Source organism: Phocoena phocoena, chromosome 2 (assembly GCF_963924675.1).
Source record: "Phocoena phocoena chromosome 2, mPhoPho1.1, whole genome shotgun sequence".
Lineage (NCBI taxonomy): Eukaryota > Metazoa > Chordata > Mammalia > Artiodactyla > Phocoenidae > Phocoena > Phocoena phocoena.
In genome coordinates, this window is record NC_089220.1 from 43,725,021 (window position 1) to 43,746,181 (window position 21,161).

At 40.4% G+C, this 21,161-nt stretch overlaps 1 pseudogene; it reads left to right on the forward strand.

Moving 5' to 3' along the window:
- The first annotated feature begins 15,518 nt into the window (after window positions 1–15,518).
- LOC136118717 (charged multivesicular body protein 4b pseudogene) lies at window positions 15,519–16,192 on the forward strand (annotated as a pseudogene).
- Window positions 16,193–21,161: the final 4,969 nt, after the last annotated feature.

Consider the following 21,161-nt stretch of genomic DNA (forward strand, 5'->3'; position numbering starts at 1 on the left):
CGTAGAGCTGCTGATACATGGTTGAAAGTCAATTTAAAGATTACTTAATGACAAGAACTACTTTAAATCAATCAAATGCTTCAGAAAGCAAAAATGATCTTCAACTAACAAAAAAAAAAAAATTGCAAGCAAATATACCTACAGTTTTCAACTTCTTCCCAATAACTCATTATATTTCTTCTTTTAATAAAAGCCAGCTGCTGGCTCGTTGAATCCCTCACTAATGGTGCCTCTTTCTCCAATGGCTTCATCATGGTTAAATTATTTGCAGTAAACAATGCCCCTTAAACAAGGTGTAAAGACTTCCATGATGCATAGAATGGTCATATCTACTATATTGGTAATAACTGGCTTCCACCTGGTGCCTAATTGCAATGAAAACCTGTTCATTTTTTCCACATCCTTTGGTTCTGAAAATTGTCTCTTATTTGCTCACCGGAGCAATATAAATGTGGAGCACATAACATAGGTTGCGTTAGACGCTTTACCAGGGCAAATGCTGCACACAGAACCCTTGACTTCTGCAGTTTTTCCTTGATAAAAATCATTGCTTCATTTGGACATCCTAGTAACCTATTTCTTTCTTGTCTCTCCTATGACATCTGGTTTTGTTAAGCCTCGTCTTGACTGGATTTCAGAAGATGTTAGAAAGAAAACTAACATAAAAATGGGGAAGAAGGAACAAAGCAACAGAGATCTGAAGGCTAAAGTTAATAGTAAGTGGTAAGTTACATCAGAATGGATGCCAGATTGATACCAAAATCAGAGGTTGGAAAAAAAAAAGTTTCCTCTTTAAAAAAGAAAGTAGCAGAAATAAAAAATAAATTAAAAAGAAGGTAGCCACATTATTTAACTTTCTTCCGATTTTTTCCTTATTGAAAAAAATGCTGTGAAAATGAATTAGGTTTTATTGGCCTCTATAAACCCAATGTGTTTCTGATCCATTCTATTTTTATACCATTTTATTTATCTATTCATAAATAGTAAAAGAACTAATAAAAACAACTACCCTTAATAAGTGCTTGCTGTGTGCCAACTCATTTAATCTTCACATTATCCCCATCTTACTAAGCAGAAAACTGAGGCAGAGAGAGGTTAAGTACCTTGCTCAAGGTCACACAGCTGGAGTTGGAGCAGCTATGACTTCAACCTAGTAGTTGGCTTGAAAGCCTGCCTTTTTAAGCACTATGTTAAGAGCAACCCAACACCATCCTATGGAAAGGAAGGTCCCACAATGGCACATCCTCTCTGTTTATTAAATATGAATGTCTACAAGCATAGACTATAGAGCTTGACTGCCTGAGTTGAAGTCTTCTACTAGTTATATCATGTGGGGCAACTTATTTAACCTTTCTGTGACTGTTTTCTCACCTGAAAAATGAGAACAATAATAGTCCCTCTCTAAAGTGGTATTGGTAGGATTAGATGAGCTGGCCTATTAAAAACTCAGAATAGCACCTGGTTTGATATGGTCATCGCTTAATAGGTGTCTTATTTTCTTTTGTTGGTGTTAAGTATCCCAGTGTTGATTTCCTCTGCCGGGTAGCCTGGTGAGCAAATAGCTCTTCTATGAGCCATCTGAAAAAGAATGCCAGGGTCTCCTTTCCTTTATCAGGGCTCTTAGCCAAAAGCTATATATATATATATATATACTATACATATATATTAATCTATATGTTCTAGGGAGGAACAAAATGTTTGGCTTTAAGAGAGTATTGATTATAACGTAGTATACTTTTAAAATCAAAGTGCAAAACTCAGAAGCATTTTTAAAGTAGCTCAGAAATTTTTTTGAACAATTGAAGTGTGCTATCAACATCATTGAATACAAAATCAAAGTCTCACAACTTATAACCTGGAACATTCAATAACTTGTTAACATGCTTAGTCCTGGAGTACACAGCCAGTTGCAGTACCTGCATACATTCTCTGGACTTCACTCTGCGTTTCTCACTGTGATGTTAATGGTTCCTTTGAAGAGGTTAAAAGCATATTGAGAGCAGCAATCGATGCAACTGTATTTATATTTCGTAATTTTCTCAAATCTGAGGATCCACCTTAATCAGAAATGCATTCAACACCTTACAAGATAAAGGACACTTGTCACACTAATGAATATTGCTTATTGTCTTTGAACCCTGACAATGATTTTTTAGCATGACACACATCAAGATTATCTTAATATTCCAATGCTAAATAACCATGTGTTCGTAAAAGCCTTTTAGAAATTGGAGCAAAATTTTCAGAAATTCTTATCCTAAATTGTTGCTTATTTAAATTGGGCCCATTTTTATTTCAATGTTTTTCTTGGCCACATTGAAGTCATGACCAGTTGCCCTGGGAACTCACCAGAAATTTGGCAGGTGCTTTGCAGGGCAGAGAACAAGAGGAGAGGTAAGTTCAGAAGGTAATTGTACAATTTCAGATACCTTTCTTCAGCTTTCGTCATTCAAACCCAAAATAGTACTCAGGGGAAGATGGAAGTTGGGAGAATTTTGAGTCAGGAGTTGGCTGATTTGGTAGCTCTCTTCTGGCTAAGATCTAGAAAAACGGGGAGAGAACCTCTACCAATGAAGTAAGGAGGGACCCACACACCAAGCAGACCTCACCTGAGAGGGGGGGCATGCCCACCACCACCATGACCCACTGACACCAGATTTCTCTGAGGGTGTCTGCAGGCCTTTAAAAGCAACGGCCAAGCCCACAAAGAACAATCTAACGTGTGGACTAAGGAGAAACTGAAGCACGAGGTGGATTTTCTTTTCTTTACATTTCTTTGTGTTGATCCTACTGTTAGTGTTCTCTATCAAAATGCCTTTCTCCAATTTCCTCAGCCCAGCGGTTCGAAAGTTTGCATGAAGTAGACACATATCACTACGTATGAACAGCGAAATGTATTTGAAAATAAATGTTTTAATTAAAATTGACATTTCTAAGCCTACTGCTGAGGGCAGCTGCTTTTTCTCTAAAATTACTTTGTCCATCTCCATAGGAGTCCAATATAAGAGGAGTTCCCATCCCACTTTAATACTAATTTAGTATCAAACAAACAGCGTTACTGTGTATACACAAATTTTCTACTTTGGGTTGTTAAACCAGTTCTAAAAGACTACGAACGGGTTTTGCACTCAAAGCATTCGCCTATTTTCCCCAAACATATGCGTTTAACAAGTTGACTGCCCAAGACAAGTGGACTAGAAGCTCTCTCACTCAGGGTTTATGGATGGAAGGGGTCAAGGAGTAGACATCTGTGCCTGCATTTACCCCTGTGCCCTCAACCTTGCTGGAACAGGCACTGTTGGGGAGGTGTGTGTCATCAACAAAGCGCCAGATGTTTGGGAAGCAACTGTAGCTCCCAGGCTGGATTGAGCCCTTAACTATGCAGTGGGCATCATTCATTCACTCAACAAATGCAGCAGTATTCCAGTCCCCACTAGCTTACGTTCTAGTGAGAGGAGGAAGGAAATAAAATTATGTAGCATATTAGCATTTGGGAGTTGTGATGGGGAAACACGAAGCGTAGAAGGAAGAAGGGGAGGTCGGGGAGTGAGGGTGTTTTCTATTCAGAAAAGAGTGATGACATTTGAATGAAGAGTCAAAGGAGGTGAGGGAGCAAGACATGCTGAGATTCTGGAGAAGAGTGCTCCGGACAGAGGAAAGTGAATACCCTGAGGCAGGAACGTGCCTGGTGAGTTTAAGGAGGCAGCAAGGAGGCTGGGTCGCTTGGGCAAGGTGAGCAGGGTGAGAAGATCCGGGACGTAAGGCATGGTAAGAACTTTGGCTTTACTCTGAGTCGTTGGTGGGTTTTCTTTTAGTGGGCTAACATGATTTGACCTATTTTTTAATAGATCGTAGCCCTTTCTAAACACATATATCATTACGTCTCACGACGACCCCCTAAAAGGGTGTTAGTGTTATTATCTCCATTTTATAGATGAGTTAACTGAAGCACAAAGTTGTGTGACTTGCCCAAGGTTACACCTAGAAAGTAGGAGAGATGGGTTTTCAAACCCAAGCTGCCTGGCTACAAGCCCTGGCTTCTAACTGCCATGTTCTCCTGCCTCTTTGCAAATTGAATCGAAAGTGAGACATCCTGCCACAAGAGGGGCTTGCTTTTAATTGGGCAGCCAGACAAATGCATATACGGATGTAACAATATTGCACTGAGTATATTAAATATGCCATCAACTCCCATACTTCAATAACCACCTAAAAACCAATGACTTAGGTCTCTTTCTCTAAACTAGGTCTCTCAGCATGTCTCCTGAATTCAATAGTCTAATACAGTTCAGTGAGTTCAACACCCTTGATTAATAGCCTATCATGGGCTGGGATCAACACTAAGCAGTCGCGTTATCTTTGCCCTTAAGGAATTTATATCATAGATCATAGAGAAGCTGACATATAGGTATTGTTCAGTTTAATGTCTCCCAAACATCTCCACCTGGAGGTCTTGTGGACACTTCACAGCAGCAGGAATCTTCCCAAATCAAAAAATCTTCCTGCCCTGGTGCCCCTCTTGTATTTCGTTTGTTTGATGATGATATTCCCTTATGCAGAGTTTTTGGATTCATCCTTGACATCACCTGTTTTCTCATTCCCGTCCTCCTTCTGGTCAGTTCCTGTGAGCTCTGCCTCCTAAGGTTTTTCAGGATGACCCTCTCCACATCCTCTCTACTACCTTTCCCTCCGCAGGGCACCACCAGCTTTAAGCAGAGCAGAGAGCGGCTACATTTTCTATAAAGGGCCACATATAGTCTCTGTCAAATATTATTCTTTGTTTTGTTTGTTTTACAACCCTTTAAAAATGTAAAAACCATTCTTGGCTCCCAGATAACAGCAACAGCCCCCAGCAGGTCTGTCTATTTCCAGGGCTTTCTTCTAGGGTGTCCTCCCACACTGGCCTCCCCCGCTTCTCCCACCCACCTTTCTTTTTTTTTTTTTTTTTTTTGCGGTACGCGGGCCTCTCACTATTGTGGCCTCTCCCGTTGCGGAGCACAGGCTCCGGACGCGCAGGCTTAGCGGCCATGGCTCACGGGCCCAGCCGCTCCGCGGCATGTGGGATCTTCCCGGACCGGGGCACGAACTCGTGTCCCCTGCATCGGCAGGTGGACTCTCAACCACTGCGCCACCAGGGAAGCCCTTTTTTTAAAAAATTTAATTTTATACATTAGGTTCTTATTAGTCATCTATTTTTGTTTTTTTTTTTTTTAGTCATCTATTTTATACACATCAGTGTATACATGTCAATCCCAATCTCCCAATTCATCCCACCGCCCCCCCCCCAGCCGCTTTCCCCCCTTTGTGTTCATAGGTTTGTTCTCTACATCTGTGTCTCAATTTCTGCCCTGCAAACCGGTTCATCTGTACCATTTCAGAAAGCACTTTCTGCCTCCCCTGTGGCTGCTGGTAGCAGTAGAGAGGAGGGACTTCCTTCCTTGGGAGCAGAAAGGCCAAAGACCACAGTGATGGAGACTCAGTTCTTGAATACACAGCCTGAGTTTACAACCCAGTTCCACCACTTACTAGATTTCCAGCCTCAGGTATATTACTTAACTTCTCTGGGCCTCATTTCCCACCTGTGTAAGTAAGAATAATAATAGTGTTGACTTTATAGGGTTTTTTGAGAATTAAATGACTTACGCATTTAAAGCATTTAGTGTCTGTGTACAGAGTACACACTCAGTAAGTATCAGCCACCATTATGATTATCCGTATCATTCTCTTAGGGTTTAGGACTATGTCAGGACATAGCCATGCTTCTAACCCTGGATTCAGTCCCATTGAGTTAGGTCACCTCATATTTTATTTTTTGAGGTCATCCCCTCTCACCCAAGGCACGGGTGAAGTATGGATACTCTTCATGGGGATATTAATATGCCAATATTTTCCCGCCATGCGTGAGAAAGAGATACATTCAGATATTGCAGGATTCAAGGAATAGAGGCTTTTGATTAAACTGGCCTAAACAATGAAGAAATTACCATCGCATTAATGGTAAGAAGGTCAGAGGTAGGTTGTGCTGTAGCTGATTAAATCAAGGACTCAGATTCTTTTCATCCTCCTGCTCGGCCGCCTTCAGTGTGTCTGCTGGACGTTAGGCCAGGACTGTCATGCTTACAAGGCAGCTGCAATAACTAGAGTCTGGGAGTCATATTCAGATACAGCAACATTCAGTGGACGCGTAGGAATGTCTCTTCTCATGTGCTGTTTTGAGAAGGAAAATACCTCTTGCGTAGACCCCCCAGCAGACTTCCCTTCACAATCTTTTTTTTTTTTTTTTTTTGCGGTACGCGGGCCTCTCACTGTTGTGGCCTCTCCCGTTGCGGAACACAGGCTCCGGGCGCGCAGGCCTAGCGGCCATGGCTCACGGGCCCAGCCGCTCCGCGGCATGTGGGATCTTCCCGGACCGGGGCATGAACTCGTGTCCCCTGCATCGGCAGGTGGACTCTCAACCACTGTGCCACCAGGGAGGCCCCTTTCACAATCTTTAATGGTTAGATTGGGTCACATGTCCATGCCTGAACCAAGGACTGTCAAGGGGATCACCATGATTGATTTATACAAATCAGGATTTACCCTAAAATTAGGAATAAGGGTATATTCTGGAAAAAGACCAGGTGTTCTGTGAGCAAGGAATAAAGGGAAAGCGGCCGCTGGGTAGGCAAACAGCAGGGTTTGCAACAGAGGATTTTTGGTGTTTTTATATTTCAGTACCACATGGTTTATTTTGGAGGGAATAGAGCAGAAGACAGTCTCATCTGGACTAATCAAAGTTTTTCAGTGGGGTTGTGAACTCCCTGTTTTGTGTTTTATATATATATATAAATATAAATATATTTTAATATTAACACATCTGAGATTCTAGTTTTAAAATTCTGGGCCAGCGCAGGCAATGAAATTTAACTGTCTGGTATAACTGGTATACAGTTGAAAAAGGGCTTTGCCTAGGAACCTGAGGAGAGCCTTTATTTTAAAAAGCTATCTTCATGTCCGTGAAAGCTGAGGAGTCAGCCTTAGGCAGGGATTCATATCTGAGAGGCTTTCATCCTGACTTGAAACAAACAAAATAGAGGATCCTAAAGAGCAGTGTGATCTGACCATCTACGAGGCTCAAACATTCACCTTAATTATATCTGTCTCTGTCCCTGCTTCACCTAAAACTAGACAAGAGCCTTCAGCAAGCATCAGATTTCTGAAAGGGCACCAACACTGTCCACCATCGTTTAGAGAACTGGAATTTACAACTGGAATCATTGCTCTTTACATTTCAGAAGTACATCTTCTGCTCAGTGTTGTCATTTTGTAAGCTTTCGACTAGCACCAAGATGTATGGAAAATTCATAATGAAGTCAATATTCATAATAAAATCTTGTATTGGTATCTTTTGGCCAGCTCAAGTTTTATATTTATATAGGCCCAGAAAAAAAGATCCTAGACACTAAAACTAAAAACACTCTAGGTAAATTTAAAGAGGAGTTTCTATTATAAATGTTGTCTATACTTTGAAGGCAGAGAATCCTTATAATTTTGAAGTGAAAATCTTTAAGATCCTTCACTGAATTTCTGGCATTTTATAGACGAGGAAACCAATTCTCCAATCAAGTGCTGGATGGGCCTTAAGTTCCCAGCGCTCAGGAGCTACAGAATTGGGATTAAGATCCATGTCCCCGGACTTCCCTGGTGGCACAGTGGTTAAGAATCCGCCTGCCAATGCAGGGGACACGGGTTCAAGCCCTGGTCCAGGAAGATCCCACATGCCGCGGAGCAACTAAGCCCGTGCACCACAACTACTGAGCCTGCGTGACACAACTACTGAAGCCCGCGCGCCTAGAGCCCGTGCTCTGCAACGAGAAGCCACCGCAATGAGAAGCCCGTGCAGGCTTCCCTGGTGGTGCAGTGGTTGGGGGTCCACCTGCTGATGCAGGGGACACGGGTTCGTGCCCTGGTCCGGGAAGATCCCACATGCCGCGGAGCAGCTAGGCCCGTAAGCCATGGCTGCTGAGCCTGCGCGTCCGGAGCCTGTGCTCCGCAACGAGAGAGGCCACAAGAGTGAGAGGCCTGCATACCACAAAAAAAAAAAGCAAAAGAGTAGCCCCAGCTCGCAACTAGAGAAAGCCCGTGCACAGCAACAAAGACCCAGTGCGGCCAAAAATAAATAAATAAAATTTGAAGAAAAAAAAAAAGATCCATGTCCCCTGTGATACATTACAGGCGGCCACAAACTTTTTGAGCTCCTGCCCTTGAAAGGTGGAGTCTAATTCTCTTCGCCTTGAATCTGGCCTGAACTTATTGACCTGCTTGATTGATAGAATGTGACTAAAGTGATGTTCTGGGGCTTAGGGGGCTAGGTCAGAAGGCTTGCGGCTTCTGCATAGGCCCTCTTAGAATGCTTGCTCTGGGGAAGCCGGCAGTAAGAAGTCTGACCCCCATGGGACTGTCACATCGTGAAAAAGTCCAAGCCAGCTAGTGGAAAGACAGCATAAAGAGAAAGAAGCCTGCCAAGCCCTCAGCCATTCCAGATACCCTCCAGCCAAGATCCCCAATAGAGGAGTTGAAGAAGCCTTCCGATGACCCTAGTCCCAGCCACCACTTGACTGCAAGCACATAGGAGACCCCAAGCTGGAACCATCTAGTTAAGCCCAGCTGATCCACACAACTGTAAGAGGTAAATAATAAAATTTGTTTTAAGCCACTAAATTTTGGGACAGTTTGTTATGCAACAATAACTAGGGCATCCTCTGACTTGATACCTTTACTCACATCATTAATAAAAATACAGAAAACAGGAAATTAAAATCCTAGAGGAAACAAAGATTCTTCAGGCTGTTGGGGAGTTACAACCTTGCTTTGCTCACGTGTTCTGTAAAGCACAGTGTCATTTGAAGTCCATCTAGATTATAATCCTTAAAATGCTTTAACAGTCCACATCACATGACAAAAGTGAGCTTTAATATTCATGTGACAGTGTAGCTTAGGAATTGAGGCACGTTCAGGGAATCAGGGCAACATACTTCTGGATTCTACGGTATTTACACCAATGTTCATAAATGACTGAATGCGACTTGGAAGAAAGAGATCTTCCACGATAGTTTTAAAGGCCCTTTCAAGGATTATTGAGATTCAAATACAGTCTTCAATATTAAACTATTGCATAGCTAATATCATTTGAAAGTATTATTGGTCAATGTTTGGCTGTACTCCACAACATTCTCTTGTGAAGAAACTCGTTTATTACCGCTAAGGAACCTTTGATTCCTTACTACTGAAAATCAGAACATTGATTCTATCACAGCAGCCTTCCGTGGGAAGTTGTCCACAAATATCTCAAAGATTTATAGCTTCCAGAGGGGTACCAATATTGTCCTCTATGGATCTATCGTATCAATTCACTTATATCTTTAAAGAATTTTGGAAACATTATGGTAAGTGAAACAAGCCAGACGTGAAAGAATAAACTGTATGATTCCACTTATGTGAGGGGCCTAGAGTAGTTGAATTCATAGAGACAGAAAGTAGGATGGTGGTTACCAGGAGTTGGGGGGAGGGGGAGAATGGGAAGTTATTATTTAATGGTCAGAGTTTTGGTTTGGAATGATGAAAAAATTCTGGAGGTCGATGATGGTGCCAGTTGCATTAATATTGTGAATATACTTAATACCACTGAATTGTGCACCTAAAAATGGTTAAATTTATAAATTTTGTTATGTATACTTTACCATGATAAAAAAAAATCTTTTACTTTAAGAAAAAAATACAAATAAAAAGAATTGAGGTGTTTTATCAGTCAGCTTCCCCACAGGAAACAGATGGCACACTCAAATTAGGACAATTTGAAGAGAGTTTAATAAAAGGGACTCTTTACAAAGGTTTGGGCAGAGCATAAGGAAATTGCAAGGGAGAGAAGAGAACCCCAGAGCTAGGATGGAAGGAGCAGATAACCAGAGCCAAAGCTGTGTGGAGAGGGCCTTCGAGAGAAATAAGACTTTCAATGTGGGCAGAGCCAGCCTGTAAGAAACCTGCAGGAAGGACTAGCGAGGAGAGCATGGAGAGTGGACAGGAAGGGCAGAGGAAGACAGCCACCATGGTGTTCTGGCTAACATGGGGTCCTCCCCATTAGCCATAATAAACACACAGCCACTGAGTCTACCCCTGCATTGGGTCCCAAAGTATAGTATCAACTAGGCCAAAACACCTACTTTGTGAAAACACAGGGAAACAAAAGAATTATGCGTGAAACATGGATATACAGTTTCCTCTCTCTGGCTCAAAGATGTGATCTGTTGCAGCTCCCCATGAGCCTGCATTATCTCCGCACCACTTCCTGGGGGCTGACACCCTCACTCATCAGAGACTGAAACCCAAGAGAATGAGGCCCAGAAGGAGAGAGAAAAACAAATTACCAGTCCTTTTCTATTCATCTACAGCCAGCCCTGCAAGTTCCAGCCTCCAATGCAAGGGCCCATCTCTTTCCTGACCATCCCCTTCAAGGGGTATAGACTTTTCGCATAGACTCAGCAAAATGAAAATATCAGAATGAATAGCGATAAACCCCATATATTTGTGGTTCTGCTGAGTTCCAGTTCTTGTCTGGTAGAGGAGTTTTCAATAAGAATAATTTTGATTTAGCAAAGGGATGTTCTAAGAAATCCTCTTTATTCTTTACAGTTTAGGTGTGCAAACGGTTAATGCACCCACCACATTAGTAGACACTCAAGTGTCATGATCTGTGGGTCATTTTTGCCTCTCACCCTCTCCTGCCTGCCTCAACCCAGCTGTCCCTCCTACTTGACTTAAAAATCTCACTCCATTAACATCAATCCTCCAGGTTAGACCACTACAGCCAGGTCATGCTCTCTAGAAGATCACTGCTGCTATGCACATATGTTACCTGGCAGGAGAAGAAGGGCCCCGGATTAGGAGGTAGGGGAAGGACAGCCATCTTCTGTAGGCCTCTTTCATTAGCACATTAGCATGAATGAGCTTATCAGATTAGCTAATTGTCACCTGGACACTTTGGACGGTGCAGAGATACTGGTGAGGCACATTTCCACAAAAAGCAGGGGGAAAAGCACAGCAATGACAAGTCCCAGAAGAAGCCTGGAGCATCCTGGAAAGACAGGGCACAATGAGGAAAGACAAATGAGGTGCTACAGAGGACAAGAGAGTTAGGAGAGAAAGTTCTGCATGAGAAGGTGCTAAAGATGAATTTCACCATTTTCAAGTTTTGCCTGGGAGCCTTCCTGTTCCCTGCTTGAGGAATGGCAGATGTACAGAGCACCTCAGGAGCAAGCAGATAACTTGACTTCTGTTTCTTGAAATAGTAATGTGGGCACCAACTACTCTGGTAAGATGTAAAACTAGATTAACTTGCAATCCCTCCTGCTACAAACACCTTAAAATGCTACATAAAATACACAAATATTTAAAATATGTAGATAAGTGGCTAAGAAAGAAAGGGAGAGTGCAGGTCTTTGTAACACAAAGACTTGGTTTTTAACACCCAAACAGGAACTAAAGACAAGACTTCGGGCTAGCATGAAGTAAGGAGTTGAAATTTAGACCCTGGCATAAAACCAAGACTGTGATCTTCAGTGAAAGGAAGGACCAGGGGAAAAAATCTACCCAATGACACTGAGAGATAATAAAGAAATTTATCTGAATCTTCCTCAGCTCTAGGTGGGAAAATAACCTCCTTTGGAATTCATACCACAAGGCCAGGGAACCCCAAAATGTAGAAACCAACTTAAAAAGTGGTTTCAGCTAGTGGTAGCCAGCCTTTGAAATAGCCCTCTACGATCCAGTGACACCTCTTAGCCCCTGGGCAAAAGCACCTGCTCTCAGGAGACGTACCTCAACCCAACCATACCTCACTGAGATGAACTCAAAGTTCGTCATAAACAATACTATATTCTCAAGTCAAGCAGACACGAGAGAGAAACAGAAAACAAAACCCCACAGCATTTGACCCCCATGAAATTCAGATAATAGAACTGGCAGTGATATAAGTATATTTTAAATCATATGAGAAAGAACTGAAATCACAAAAACAGGGTACTATGAAAAATAAAGTATAGGTAAAGTTGAGAAAAAAAAACCTAGAAATAAAATTTTCACCTACTTGTTAAAAAAATTCAATGAATTTGTTAAATAGTAGACTAGACCCAGAAGAAGTGAGAATCAGTGAGCTAGAAGAATAAATCTGAGGGAAATCTCAGAATGAACCACAAATAGATGAATGTTAGGCCTTCTCATGATCTTCTCAACATTTCTTTACTTCTCATATTTCCCACATTTTTATTGTTAGGAGTTCCAGAAGGACAGACAAGAGAGAATGAGGGAGATACAGTATTTGAACAGAGAAGGGCTGAGAATTTTCAAAATTAGTAAAAGACATGAATCCTCAAATTCAAGAACCACAATGAGTCTCAAGTAAGATTAGTAAAAATAAATCCATACCTGAGCATATCATAATGAAAATGCAGAACACCAGAGAGAGAGAGAAACAGAGAGAGAGAGAGAGACAGAGAGATCCTAAAAGGCTTTACATAGAAAAGAAGAATTACCTTAAAAAAAAAAAAAAAAAGATAGCTAACCTTAGAATACTCAGTAGCAACAATGGAGACAAGAAGAAAATGGAATAATGTCTCTGTAGTACTAAGATAAAATAACTATCAACCTAGAATTCTATATACAACTAAACAATAATTTGGGAATAGAAGCAAGAAGATAAAGGCTATAAGTATTTACCACTCATAGACTCTCACTGAAAGGACTTTTCAGGGAAAGTACAGGAGAAGAAAAGGAAAATCAGTCCAGAAGGAAATATAATGCAAGAAACAAAGGCGAACAAATTAATTGCTAACTATGGAGGGCAAATCAAAACAAACATTGATAAACATGCATACACGTGTGCACACACACGCAATAAAAGCAACAATAATAATGAAAAGAATAGGTGATCATAATGAAAGTGTTCTAAGATCCATGTATTGTTCAAGATGTCATAGTGACATTAATTAACTTCAGACTTTGTTAAATCGAGCATGCTTGTTAAAATTTTTAAGGTAATTGTTATCACTAGCTTTCAAGATGGCCCCCAATGAACGGCACCTCCTTGTATTCATGTCTCCCTTCCCAACTGGTCTAATTGGTGACTAATAAAATATGGTGAAAGACATGGCATGTGACACACAATGCTAGCTCATAAAAGGCATTAGCTTGTGCCTTACTCTCTCTTGGATCACTTACTCAGAGGAAAACCAGTCACCATGTTGTGAGGACACTCAAGCAGCCCTAGGAAGTGGTCTGTGTGGCAAGGAACTGAGACCTTCAGTCAACACCAACTTACCAGATACGCAGGTGAGTCATTTTTGCAAGCAGATCCTGCAGCTCCAGTCAAGCAATCAAATGATTGCAGCCCCAGCTAAATTTTCACTGTGTCCTCATAAGACCCCAAGCCAGAACCACCCAGTTAAGCCACTCCCAAATTCCTGACCCACCAAAACTGTGTGAGGTAATAAATGTTCATTGCTGTTTTAATCTGCCTAGTTTTAGGATAATTTGTTACATAGCAATACATAAATAATATCATAATTATGAAAAGAATAAAATTAGGTCATATAATTTCCAAACCATTAAAGAGAGGAAAGATTTTTTTTTTTAAAAAACACTCAATTCCAATAGAAAACTGTAAGTGAAAGAGGGTGTGTAAAGAGGACTAGTGAAAGCAAGTACAAAATAATATGGTATCATGAAAAATGTAAATAGGCCAAACTTCTCACTTAAAGGAATAATCCTAGATGAGATTTTAAAAAAGAATGTAGCTACATGTTATTTTTCAAATGGAACAGAAAGCCATAAAGCATTAGAAGTTAAAGATTAGGAAAGAGATATCAGACAAATAATAACTAAAAGAAGGCTGGCATATGTATATTAATATTACATAAAATAGACCTTTAAGCAAAAGGAATAAAGGAAGTTAAGAATAGAAGCTAGGGACTTCCCTGGTGGCACCGTGGTTAAGAATCTGCCTGCCAATGCACAGGACATGGGTTCGAGCCCTGGTCCGGGAAAATCCCACGTGCTGTGGAGCAACTAAGCCCATACGCCACAACTACTGAGCCTGCGCGCAGCAACAAAGACCTAACGCAGCCAAAAATAAATAAATTAATTAAGTTTTAAAAAAACTTAAAAAAAAAGAATAGATGATAAAAGTAAAAAATTACCGAGATAACAATTATAAGTTATACCCAGTAATATACCCTCCAAATAAAGCAAAACTTTACAGAATAGCAAGAAGAATTTGATCAATTCATAATCACAGAAGATTTAAACACTCATCTTTCCATAATTATCAAGCAAACTAAAAATTTAGAAAGATCATTTATGATTTGAATGGCATCATTAATAATGATTTAATAAACATGTAGAGAATTATGCCCCAACAATTAAAGAACACACTTTCTTTACAAGCCCACATGGAACATTTACGTAAATTGACCATGTATTAGGCCATAAAAAAATATCAAAAAATCAATATCTCACTGACCATGTTTTCTGACCACAATCAAATAAAATTTAAAAATAATAACAGAAAAACTCCCTGGGATCTTTAAATTTAAAAGCACACTTTGTGGTAACCCATGAGTTAAAGAAGAAATCACAATGGAATTAGAATGTGTTTAGAAGTGAATCACAATTTAAAAAACTCGCATAATGCAACTAAATCATCCTTAATATAAGAGTAGAAATTAAGAAATTTGCAATGATAAAAAAGTAGATGATCAAGAAAAATAAAAGCTATCTTTTGCAAAGACTGTACAAGGCAAATGTCTCTAAGTAAAACTAAGAGGTCATAAAAAAACACAACCTAATAAGAAAAAGAATATAAGTACAGATAAATAAGAGATTTTATAAATCATGAGAGAATACTGTGAATAGTTTCATGCCAACAAATTTGGAAACATAAATAAAATGGAATTTTTATTCTGAAAACAAAAACCTATCAAAGCTAATATAAGAAGAAATAGAAAGCTAAAGACCATAACACTAAAAAAAAAAAAAAAAAAAATATTATTGGGGCTTAACTGGTGGCGCAGTGGTTGAGAGTCCGCCTGTCGATGCAGGGGACACGGGTTCGTGCCCCGGTCCAGGAAGATCCCACGTGCCGCGGAGCGGCTGGGCCCGTGAGCCATGGCCGCTGAGCCTGCACGTTCAGAGCCTGTGTTCCGCAACGGGAGAGGCCACAACAGTGAGAGGCCCGCGTACCAAAAAAAAAAAAAATTGGATCAGTTGTGAAAAATCTATCCACAAAACAAGAAAACAGAAATACCCGGCTCAGACACTTTTACAAAATCCTATCAAGCCTTCAAAACATAAACTCTTATCTTACAAAAACTGATCTAGGGCGGAGATGGCGGAGAGGCCTGCGGCTGCAGGGAGCAGAGAGAGGGCGCCAAAGCCGAGCCGAGCCGAGCCGGAGTAGGCGGCGCAGGCCGGCGCGGCGAGCAGCAACCATGTCTGTGTTCGCGAAGCTGTTCGGGGCTGGAGCGGGTAAAGCCGGCAAGGGCGGCCCGACCCCCCAGAGGGCCATCCAGAGGCTTCGGGACACGGAGGAGATGCTAAGTAAGAAGCAGGAATTCCTGGAGAAGAAGATCGAGCAGGAGCTGACAGCCGCCAAGAAGCACGGCACCAGAAACAGCGCGCTGCCCGCCAGGCACTGAAGCGCAAGAAGAGGTATGAAAAGCAGCTGGCACAGATCGATGGCACACTGTCAACCATCGAATTCCAGCGAGAGGCCCTGGAGAATGCTAACATCAACACCGAGGTTCTCAAGAACATGGACTATGCCTCCAAAGCCATGAAGGCTTCCCACGACAACATGGACATCGATAAAGTTGATGAGTTAATGCAGGACTTTGCTGACCAGCAGGAACTTGCAGAAGAGATTTCAACAGCTATTTCAAAACCTGTAGGGTTTGGAGAAGAGTTTGACGAGGATGAGCTCATGGCAGAATTAGAAGAACTAGAACAGGAGGAACTAGACAAGAATTTGCTGGAAATCAGTGGACCAGAAACAGTCCCTCTACCAAATGTTCCCTCTATATCCCTACCATCAAAACCCACCAAGAAGAAGGAAGAGGAAGACGATGACATGAAGGAACTGGAGACCTGGGCTGGATCCATTTAACTGGTCCAGCGCAGGCTGCGCCCAGAGTCTGGTGGCCTGCGAGGCGGGCAGGCGCGTGCGTGTGTGGGGCAGGCAGGCCGTGGTGCAGGCAGGTTCCATCGCTCTCGAATCTCCCTCCAAAGCAATACGGCTGCATCACTGCTCACTCTGCATAGCATGGTCTGCACCCAGAGGTACAGGTTGTGGGGAGGGGGGTAGGGGGCTGGGAAGTGCCTGCTGTTTATAATGCTGAGTTTCTGTAAAATAAACTGTATTTGCAAATCCAAAAAAAAAAAAAAAAAAATTGATCTAAAAAAAGGAAGAGGAGAAACTCCCCAACTTGTTTTGTGAAGCTGGTACTTCCTTCACTTTTGACACCAAAAGCAGGCAAATGTAATATGATAAAAAGAAAAGCATAGATTAAAGGATTAAAAAAAACCATACAACGGTCCCACTAGATGTACAAAAAATATTTGATAAAATTCAACCCCCATCATTTAATTGCAAAACAAAGTAAACAAAACCAAAAACTCTTAACAAACCAGAAAGATCAGCAAACTTAACCTCATGTACCTACAGCAAACATCATATTCAATGATGAAACATTGTAAGCATTCCTTTTAAAATCAGGAATACCGCAAACATGTTCACCATCACTATTTCTATTCAACATTGTAAAGATGGCTCTAGCTAGCATGGTAAGACAAGGAGAAGAAAATGAAAGGTATAAGAATTGGAAAGAAAAAAATGAAGCTGTCATTATTGAAAGACAATAAGATTGGTTCAAAAAAAACTAAGACAAATATAAAAGTTCAACAAGGTTGCTAAATATAGATCAATATACCCAAATTAATTGCATTTCTATACAATAACAACAAACTATTGTAAACGTCATTAAAGTTTTCCATTTATGGGGCTTCCCTGGTGGCGCAGTGGTTGAGAATCCTCCTGCCAATGCAGAGGACATGGGTTCAAGCCCTGATCCGGGAAGATCCCACATGCCACGGAGCAACTAAGCCCGTGTGCCACATCTACTGAGCCTGTGCTCTAGAGCCCACGAGCCACAACTACTGAGCCTGCGTGCCACAATTACTGAAGCCCGCACGCCTAGACCCCGTGCTCCACAACAAGAGAAGCCACCACAATGAGAAACCTGCGCACCACAACAAAGAGTAGCCCCTGCTCACCAACTAGAGAAAGCCCACGTGCAGCAACAAAGACCCAAGGCAGCCAAAAATAAATAAATTTATTTTTTTAAAAAAGTTTTTCATTTACAATAGCCTCATGAAGTATAAGGAACTTAGGGAAAATGTGCAATAAAAACAAAAAACCTCATGCAAAAAATATGAAACTTTATTGGATAGAATAATAGAACTAAAACAAAGAGAGGTATATCAAGTTAACAGATGAAAAGACTCAATATAGTAAAGATAGCTATTTAGTAAAGACTCAATATAGTAAAGATCTCTCCAAATTAATCTAAAAATTATATGCAGTGTCAATCAAAATCTCAACCTGATTTTTCAGACTGTGACAACCCCTATCATATGGGAGAGTAGAGAACTGAGGAGGAGAAAGCAGGAATGAACAGAGGAGGCTTACCCTCAACAGAGTGGCATTAGAGCAGCAATAGACAAATAGATCATAGGACAGAATAGAGTCCAGAAACAGATTCTCATTTATAGGGGTGCTTGATATACAACAGAGATGACATTACAAATCCATAGGGAAAGAATGTATCATTCAACCAATGGCACTAAGACAACTGGAAATTCATATGAAAAAAAGATAAAATTTAATCCATATCCCTTATTGCATACCATAAACAAAAATTAATTCTAGAACGACTAAAAACCTAAATGTAAAAAAACAAAACTATAAAACTTTTAGAAGAAAATGTAGGAGAATACCTTTATGGTAAAGAAGAGTATCTTGAACAAAACATGAAAAGCACAAACTTTGAAAGAGAAAATGAATAGATTTTAGTACTCTAAATTTAAATATTTGATATGATGTTCATAAACAAAATAAAATACAAGACAGATTAGAAGAAAATATTTGCAAATGATATAACAGTGGATTATGTATCCAAGCCATATTAAAAGAAAACTCCTAAAAACAAGTGAAAAAAAATTTTAAAGCAAAAATTATGAATAATTGACAAAACAAGAAACTTGTACGGCAAATAAACATATGAAAAATTTGCTGGACTCCATTAACAATTAGTGACATATAAGTTAAATCAATGACTATTTCACACTCATCAGACTGGCAAACATTACTCTCTGATAATACCAAGTGTTATTACTCTCTGATAATATCAAGTGTTATTAAAGACATGGGGCAATTATTACACATTTCTGGTGGAAGTATACATTGGCATCATCACTCTGAAAAGCAATTTCAAAACCTAGGAAACGGAAGGTTTCTATATTTTCCAACCAGTAAATTATACTTCTAGGTGTACTCTCTAAAAAAATTCTTGAACATGTGTACATAGAGACACCAATTGCTACACTGTTTATATTAGAGAAAAATGTGCAAACATTCTAAATGTCTCTTTGTATGGGAATGGATACATTCATTCAATGGAATCCTGTACAGCAGTTAAAATGAATGCATTAGATCTGCATGCATAAACGTGAATAAATCTCAGAAACATAATAAGTGAAAACAGCAAATTCCAAAGGATGTGTTTTTAAAAAAACACAAAACAATAGTTTATGTATCTATACATGTATTATAAAGGTAGTTTATGTATCCATACATGTATTGTAAAAGCATCCATGAGAATGGCACAACAACTTCAGGGTAATGGTTACCCCTGAGAAAGGAGGAAAATGAAGAAGGGATGGAGATGGGTCCTTAACATATTTCCTTTAAAAAATAGAAAATTATTTGGCTTCCCTGGTGGCGCAGTGGTTGAGAGTTCGCCTGCCGATGCAGGGGATATGGGTTCTTCCCCCAGTCCGGGAGGATCCCACATGCCGCCGAGCGGCTGGGCCCGTGAGCCGTGGCTGCTGGGCCTGCGCGCGCGTCCGGAGCCTGTGCTCCGCGGCGGGAGAGGCCACAACAGCGAGAGGCCCACGTACGGCAAAAAAAAAAAAAAGGGATAAAAAATAAAATAAAAAATAGAAAATTATTAAAAAAATAAAACTGTAAATCAAATAATAAGAGTAAAATATATTTAATGTTGGGGGGATAGACAGAAATCTGATAGATTGTTTTCTGATCCTTTGGTGGTATATAAAATATGTCATTATTAACAAATTTAAAGAGGAATTCAGAGATGTGAGATTGTGGTTTCTTTTCATCATTCATCTTACCTGTTTTCTTAACCTCTCTACAATGGTTATGCATTGCTTTTATAATAAGAAAAGAATATGGAAAAATGTACAGATAACCCTTGACAATCTCTTAGGCCACCTTAATCCTACATACAGACTTTCTGAATCAATCATTTAAAATCAGTTTCTAAAGTCTGGTAAACTGGTTGCCAAGTGAGCATTCACCATAAAACTAGGTTCTAGCACAATGGACTGGGTCATATCAGTCATCTTAGTCACCAGTGCAACACCCGCACCATTGATCCAAACATGGTTATCAGGGTCATTCACGACTGACGGCTAACTGATCAGATCTGTTACACATAAATATGTGAGAATTTTCTGATTGCATCCATGGTTCATTGTCCCTTATTTATGTGTGTATAGTAATGTGTGTACATGTATCCCTTTTTATATATGCATGTAATTTTTTAATCCCATGAAATGCCTTGCAGAGATGAGCTGTTGAGGTGACTCTGGACCTTGGGAAATTCTGGTTGTTAAATGAAGCAGAGATTCTTTTACTTCTGAGTCATTGTTTTGCCTCCAAATAGAAGATGTCAACAGTTGCCCAGTGACCTCTGTGAAATGTTTGTGGTCTTGTGTCAGTTCCTAACAACGAGTTGTCCACATAATAGAAGTACTTTATTTATTCTATATTCTCCTTTGATGTCCGTCAAGTTTTTATGTTCCCTTTTCTTTTTATCTGGTTTACCACTGTTGATATTGTCCCATTATTGTCTTCCTAGATTGAAAGGACCATGTTCACTTAACTTGGCATGGCAACCACTGCAATTCTGATGTGTGTGTGGGTGCTTCATAAACTGTGCTGCTATTGACGGCACCAAAATTGTGCTGACAACTGTGCCTTAAAATGATTATCTGATCTATCTATTCATATCATGAGATGAAGACTCTGGTGTCTATTGCCCAGGCAGAGTGCTAGAATTAGCAAATAAAAATACAAGATGGCATAAATAATTTTTTTCAGCATAAGCACGTCCCAATCGTCGTATGGGACATATTTATGCTGAAAAAAATGATTTGTTGTTTATCTGAAATTAAAATTTAACTAGGAATCCAGAATTGTATTTCACAGCCCTATCCAGACATCCTTCGTTAAGGTCACCAAAATATTTGGGAGTGACCACCCGCAATGGGAGAGTTGAGAACTTTCTTAAGAGAAACTCTATCAATATTCATTTGGATGGGAAACCAAGAAAATAACGGCGCTTTTAAATCTGCCACATGGTTGTGCAGGTGTTTATCTCAGCGCCCTAACTTCACGACTGAATTATTGTGAGCTCTCTCTGGACAAAAGAAAGAAGGTTAAATGTCAAATGGCTATTTTCTGAGTCACCAAAACTCTCCATCCTCCCCGCAGTGGCCACTGGCGTCTTCTATGAGCACTCGCTAAATGGCAGAAGTAGAACAGATCCAAGGGAATGTAAAGTAATGGCAGAAAATACATCCGGGAGTTATTTTCCAAAATAATTTTCAACCCCTCCCCATCTGCTGTCTCCTCTTCTACTACCACCCACCTTTGCTTACAAAGCATTCAGGGTTAGGGTGGTCTCTGAGAAAGTTGCACTCTGAGGGGTCGACAAATATGCCAGAACACTAGGACAGGAGAAACTACAAAATTCACCTAGTTTCCTGGTTGA